This window comes from Asparagus officinalis, chromosome 2 (assembly GCF_001876935.1).
Source record: "Asparagus officinalis chromosome 2, Aspof.V1, whole genome shotgun sequence".
NCBI classification, from domain to species: Eukaryota; Viridiplantae; Streptophyta; class Magnoliopsida; order Asparagales; family Asparagaceae; genus Asparagus; species Asparagus officinalis.
Genome location: NC_033795.1, coordinates 74,898,810 through 74,906,341, shown reverse-complemented (window position 1 = coordinate 74,906,341; position 7,532 = coordinate 74,898,810). Strand labels below are relative to the sequence as shown.

The 7,532-nt window shown below is 35.7% G+C and overlaps 2 long non-coding RNA genes across 3 annotated transcripts; one reads left to right on the top strand and one right to left on the bottom strand.

Moving 5' to 3' along the window:
* On the top strand, positions 7-3,091 carry LOC109831626. Of its 2 annotated transcripts, none has more exons than XR_002244480.1 (3): positions 7-240; positions 419-901; positions 2,554-3,091. It is a non-coding gene; the product is annotated as an uncharacterized LOC109831626 (long non-coding RNA). The 2 variants fall into 2 exon arrangements; XR_002244481.1 differs by having other exon boundaries at positions 405-901.
* LOC109831625 lies at positions 4,557-5,551 on the bottom strand. Its single transcript, XR_002244479.1, has 2 exons — positions 5,330-5,551; positions 4,557-4,867 (listed from the first exon to the last, which is right to left on the bottom strand). It is a non-coding gene; the product is annotated as an uncharacterized LOC109831625 (long non-coding RNA).

Genomic DNA, 7,532 nt, shown 5'->3' with positions numbered 1-7,532 from the left:
AGCGGCTGCAACGAGACGTTGAAGGAGCGGTGCGCGGAGGACGAAGGTGCCGATTGGCCCAACATTAAACACATCCCTCGTATTGATGTCCGAGACTTAGATCTGTATTAATTGCATTTGAAAATGAAAGGTGTGTACACTTTTTGTCTTTTTCTTTTGTTTGTTTGCTTTTGTGCTCCTAAGAAATCATCTGCAGCTACGCTTGAAATAGGAGACAAGACTTGATGTTCAGCGTTCTAGGTAAAATTTATCCTTTTAGTTTTTTTAAAAAGGTTCTTGATCTTATGAGCACTTGCTAGTGTTTTATGTATTTTTGTAGCTATTGTCGCTCAATAATATGTCTAGCTCTAATCTTATGTATGTCTGGCTCTTAATTCATGAGTTATTTATTTATCAAACTTCAGTTTCTTACGTGTAGGGCCACAAGTATTCAATTCGGGCTATAACCTTGCACCTCACGGCTAACATAACGTAGAAGCCGCTCGACGAGACTGTTTACAAGATTTTCATGCTGCTCTTCATTTCTTACATAGACTTCTCAGAAGAAGGCAGGTTATCTTTGAGTCGGGCTGTAATTTGATTTTGCGTCTGTTTTCTGCGAGCTTCTTTAGCCGGTGCAGCTATTTCCTTTTCCCTTACCATGCATGAAGTTGGGCTTCTCATATCACAAACAAAAGGTGAAATTTATGATAAATCTACTCCTTATTTTGCATAATAGAGTTCCTAAGATGAAGGGCGAATTTCTTCGGTTAGTTGCCTTTTTGTTCTGGTGATATGCAGTTCTGCCTTCAAACTTCTTCATATGCCAATTCAGAGAGAAGATAAGAGAGTAGAAGTTTGAATCTTTATGTGCAAACTTCCTTATTTGCCTCCATGTTTAAGAAGCTAAATGAATATTGAGGTATTTATATATTTATTCGTCTAAAATTTCAAGTCTGAATCTTTTAATTTCTGCTTTGTGTAAGAATTTGAATGTAAAGGTTCGCTTCCTGAGTCTACTACATATATAGGTTGAATTTCCCCTTTAGGTCGCTACTTGATTGCCTCTTCGTTTGACGCTTTTTGCGTTAATGCAAGGCTATTAATGGCGTTATTCAATCCAAGAATGCATTGATTTTCAATTTGCTGTCTACTCATCTTGACAGTAAATCACAATAAAGTCCTTTACGTTTGATGCAAGGTTCTTACTGGATTTTTTTTTCTAGTTTCATATTATAACTGAAGGGTAGAGGGGATGGCTTGTGATTCAGGGTATAAATATTGACACTGTTCTTTAAGGTTTTGAAGGTTACATATGCAAGTAACATATTTATTAACGTGGTTGATATAGGTAAATTCATATTTGGAAGATTACAATCTTTAAAAACCAAGTATAATTGGTTCTTCAGCTCGCACTTTTCTGTTAATACTTTGAACAAAGTAATTTATGCACTGAATAAGTCAAGTTAGGTGCGGCTCCTATGACCAATTTTTCCTTGGTAATTATGAAAAAAAAGACTTTAAGAATGTCAACTAACAGCAATACTTAAGATGAATATCATGACAGATCATTTTATATCTCATATATATAGATACTGCTCTCACTAAGTGTCTTTTAAAATTTGGCTTTGTCACTAATGGAGCTCATGAAGCTACTGCTCAAAGCAAAGTTCTCAATTACAGCTGTATATTTAATCAACCGTCTACCCACCCTAATACTTGATGATACCTCTCCGTTTGAAACACCTTTTCATGATCAACTGAACTGTCACAAACTAAGAATATTTGGTTGCATTTGCTTTCCTTGGCCCCCGCCATATAATGTTCATAAACTTCTTCCTCACTTATGCTCATGTGTTTCCTTAGATATTTCAAATCTCAAAGTGCATATATTTGTTATGATCCCGCAAATCATAAATTTTATAGCTCTCTGTGTGTAATCTTTCACGAATCAAACTTTCTCTATGCTACTCAAACCCCTAATCTACTGCGTGTCACAAGCTCTTCAAGCTCATCATGGTGTCCTGCAATGTCTGATATTGCTCCAGCAATATTCAATTCTCCTCCATTGCCCCTAATCATAAATTTTTTTTGTAGGTTGATATGGTAAAAAGGAGTCAGTATACATCTTTAGGAGTATTAAAACTTTCAGCCTATGTAGCCATGTAAAATAACAAACGAACTTTCATATTTAGTTCCTGTGGAGTACTGCTTATGCTATGACTGAATGAAAAAAAAAACCTTGGTCCTCTATTTAGAAGTTGATAGTTTTTGACTTGTAGAAGAAGTTTAGTTTTAGTTTGAACATATAGAGATGGTTTTTTGCTTATGCTCTGTATGAGCTTACCTATGATTCATTGAGTAGGCAGGCAGGTCCTTTATTTATAAGGACATTTAGGTCTGTATCAGAATGTTTACAATCATCAGTACTGAGCTATATCAAACTGGATATTAACTGCTACAAGAGAACATGAATCGTTGTTATAATGTTTGGATATTGACTTCAAACTTTCTATTTAATCTTTCTATTTGTGGGATTATGTACACGTGAATACCAATGGTAATTAACTGCAGGGAGTAATACCATTGGAAGACCAAGATGTACGAGCTTCATAGGGAGACTATATGGTTAGTCAGCATACGAAGGACCTCCATTGTCCCTTGAATACAGAAGTTATACATTCTGAAGATCTTTGCAGTCAATATGCCCAACAAATGGGAGAGACAATGCCTCGATCCCTTTAGACCTCAAGACTTCAAGGTGGTTCGATAACCAATACTATCTCAACTTGCTTAGCAGCCTCGGCTTGCTTCAGAGTGATGAACCACTTGTTTCCGAGAGTGTAGAAGAGAGTGTTATAGAGTTAGTTTGGGCTTATGCTCAGGTTTGGGAGTTTTTCTTTAGGGATTTTGCTAAATCTATGATAAAGATGGAGAATATTAATGTGCTTGCTGGAAGTGATGGGCAAACTAGAGAGAACCATTGTTATTTCAATGTTTAGATGGAGAGTCAGTGAACAAGATCAAGTTTTATTTGCTTGTTTAGGATGCGTTTTTGTCTAGAATGATGTAATGCTGGTAATGAAACTGATGGAAGTATTGAGATGTTGCATATTTTGTCAGGAGCAAATTTTCTATTATCTTCATCACTTGACTTTTTTGTTTGTTCCATGTGACATGAAGTCCTTTTGGTTAATATTTAGGTGATTCCAACTTCGTATTTCATCCTCTCTATTCTAATCCTGGTTGTTGATAATGGAAATTATGTTTCCTCCTCTTTTATATAGTCTACCCGTATATTTCTTTAACCATTTAATTCCGCGGCTTAAGTCATATACATGTCATGCTACTAGAGTACAAAATTTATCAAACCACTGTAGTCATTCACAGATATGATAGGGTGAAATTTCTTTTTTAAATTTTAATCGTTTTCCCTTTACTATTTTGATGATCTCACTTATATATTTAAATAACCTTCCTTATATATAAAATTGGGTAATTTTAACTCTTCTCTAAGGCTCTAACCAAAGGTCCCTTTTTTAAGCATCCAATATTAGCATTTCCAGTTAGATTAGGCAATACTATGGTTAGCCCTCTCTTGTATTCCTCACACATGCATTATACAGGAAAATATTTGCCAACGGTTTAAAATTCTGAAGTAAGAATCCAAGAACTTCTCATACAGTATCATGCATTTCATCTACTCAACACTGCTCTTTTTATCAGTTTCAGGTGAAACAGACAATAAAAAGTGCATGACAGAGAGCTTGAGCAAAAACATGGTGAGACTTAGCATACATTCTTCAAGCTTAACTACAAGGGACCATTTTGAAAATCAGTCCATCACACTACAAAAAATGAAAATTTTTACTTAGAAATAAACAAAAACAACTGAGACATTACATCAACAGAATCATTTTACAATCAAAATATTTACGTAAGCTATTTTTAAAACTCAATGGAAAACACTAACTGAAACTATCTACCAACACTAGTAGAAAAATGAGCATTGGCGACGAGGAAATCCGTCGCCAATACAGCAAAATCCGTCACCAATACACTTTCACGACGGGGAAGAGTCCGTCACCAATAATCATGTCGTCAATAAACATTGGCGACAGACATGTATTGGTAAAAGATCATTGGCGACGGGCTTGACCCGTCGCCAATGTTCATTGGCGACGGGATTAGGCTCGTCACCAATGAACATTGGCGACGGGCTCTTGCTCGTCACCAATGAACATTGGTGACGGGCCTAATCTCGTCGCCAATGAACATTGGTGACGGGCTTTTGCCCGTCGCTAATGAACATTGACGACGGGTTTTAACCCGTCGCCAATGTTCATTGGCGACGAACAAAAGCCCGTCGCCAATGTTCATTGGCGACGAGCAAAAGCCCGTCGCCAATGAACATTGGTGACGGATATATCCATCGCCAATGTATATAATCAGGAAAAAAAATTTACTGCATTGCAAAAACCCCCAATCGGGAATGTGTACCTGTTACTATCAATATTCACAATATATTGAACAATACTCACAATATATTAAACAATATTCACATTTATCGATTCGCATCCAACAATATTCCCGTTCACAATCATCAATTCACATCCAACAATATTCACATTCACATTCAGCGATTCACATCCAACAATATTAATATTTACATTCATCGATTCACATCCAACAATATTAACATTTACATAATCAGGAGGTCATAATATGTTCAACACAATCCAAAAATCCACAAAAGTTACCAAAAAGTCTAACTCACCACTCACTCATCATAATCGTGGTTCCTATCGTCGTGATATCTATCATCGGTGGCGGTTGCATCAGAATGTCGTATCGTACTACTGCTACCTACGGCGGTACCTCATCTAACCTAAAAAGAATGTAAATCAATATGAGAATATATTCCAAAATACTCATAATAAATACATATATATAATGACATATATACCTCTCCACCACTTGCATGCGAGATGTATTGTGATTGTGATTGTATGACGAGTATTGTTCGATATTGTGGATTGACGGATGAAATTGGATGAGTATTTATTTGGATTATATGACGAGTATTGTTTGAAAATTGTTCTATTGAAACTATAGATTATACAACCAAGCAGTAAATTAAGCATTTTACCAGATATCTGACATTTTCCGCCCACAAATATAGCAGAAAATGAACAGCTTTCAGCAATCATCATTCAAAAGTCCATGGACGTGATCATGGTTAATAACCTTGACCATGGTTCTAAGTTTTTTCAAGAAATTTACTAATAACATTATTTCATACATTATAAGCTTATCTTCATAGAGAAAATATTTATAAATGACAAATTACCTGAATTCCATCACGTAATTCTTGAAGAGCTTCATTTAATGTTCCTAGCTCAGTTGGTCCATTATCGTACCCAAATGAAACCCTCTTGCCCTGATCTCAAAGATTCCGCCTTTATTCGATCCATGGATGTGATCGAGGCTGGAGATCGAGGAGGGGGCGGAGGTGAAAGATTCGGAGGGGATCAAGCGTAAGGAGGCTGGCGGGTGGACGCGCGGTTCGGCGTGTGGACGACGCGGGCGCGGGGTGGGGGCGGCTGTTGGGGCAGGCGAGCGGGCGGGCAAGGCGGCGGTAGCGGCGGTTTGGAGAATTGAGGTGAGAGGCGGGGGGGGGGGGGGGGGGTTGAGAATGAGAAACGCTGCAGCCTAGGGTTTGGTTTGGAGAACGATGGATTTGAGGGGGAACTTTGGGTTTTTGAGTCGGAATTTTTGGGGGGGGGGGAAATTTTGGGGGGTTTGAGAGGCGCGGGGGTTTTGAGAACGAAGTTTTTTTTATTTTTTCCCCCTTTCCCACTCACAATAAAAAAAACCTTGTAACGAAGTTTGATTTTATACATTCTGCAACAAGCAACTTTTAATTCTGAAAATAGTTCCAGAATTAAAAGCAAGGTCTTTTAAATTGCCAACGTCAAGGCTTTCTTTCGGTAATATTTTTTCCTTTTCTCCAGTAACATTTCTTAAATTTCTAGCAAAAAAATCTCAACGAAATAAAATTAAGACTCATTAAGTTCTCTGAATAGATGGGCGCCATTAGACAAATTTTCTAAATGAAAAAGGTTTTGATAGGATTTAATTCAATAAATACAGTACACAAAGTAAGACGATAGAACCAAATAGCAAAATAAACAGCGAGTACATGGTTTGCTGTGTTATTTTCATGAAATCCGTCATAGAAAAATTCTGTAATAAAAATGAAAAAGTATAACAGATCTCACCTTGATGGTAAGAGAAAACATGTAATGAGCCCCAACATGGTTATGTGAAGAGGTCGGTTATTAGAGTTTTTCTTTATTCCTCACTTTGTAAAGGCTATGAGCGGTACATTCTTAGTTGATTCATGTCGTGATACATTTATATATTTCAGGATATCAAGTGTATCCCAGACTTGTTCTTTGAGACATGATTTATTTATACTCTGTACCCGTGTGTGAAAACAGGGGCGTCACAAGTTGATCCGTAAATAAAGCCAAGAGTAGTAGAGCTCTTCGAATTTGCTAGCATAAAGAATAAAAAATAACATAGAACTTGTGATCAATTAAAAATGTGACATCATATATGCAAAATACAAATAATAACTTGTGATCAATTTTAAATGAATATTTAATAGACAAAAAATCAAAGATAAATTTTAATCGAATATACATCTGATCAAATTCTAATCGTTAGCAAATTCGAATAAAAAAAATAAATTTTAAAAATAAATAATAAAAAATAAATTTTAAAACTAACATAGAACTCCTAATTAATTGATAAGAGCTATGATAAGTTCTGGTGTATCATTAAAAAAATCAATATGGTTACATGTTCGTAACGCGTATAACTAAAAATGATCTCCAAATTGATCTCTCACCATTTTCTCATCATTTTCTCTAAACTAAATAAAGATGAAGCCAAAACACACAAATATGACATCATATATGCAATAATACAAATAATAAGATGTGTTCAATTTTAAACAAATATTTAATAAACAAACGAATCGAATGTACGTACATCTGGTCAACTTCTAATCGTTAGCAAACTTGAATGTGTTAAATGAACTACCGAATCGAATATGACTGAAAAGTTATTTGAACAATTATCGAACTATTTATTAATTATTTGGTTCAATTACATCCCTAGATGTGTTAGCATGCAATTTACATAATTTGGTGGACTACTTTTGGTTCAATTACATCCCTAGATGTGTTAGCATGCAATTTACATAATTTGGTGGACTACTTTTTAAATATTATAGATTTGAGGAATTTACATAATTTGGTGGACTACTTTTTAAATATTATAGATTTGAGGGACTAATATTAAAATAATTCTTAATTTTTTATGGGGGTCACTCATTAACAATAGGATAATCAATTAATAATTTCAAAATTTTACGATGGGCACATTAGTATTGGCGACGGAACACATCCGTTGCTAATACACATTGGCGACGGATCTCATCTGTTGCCAATAAGTATTAGCGACGGATGAGATCCGTCACCAGT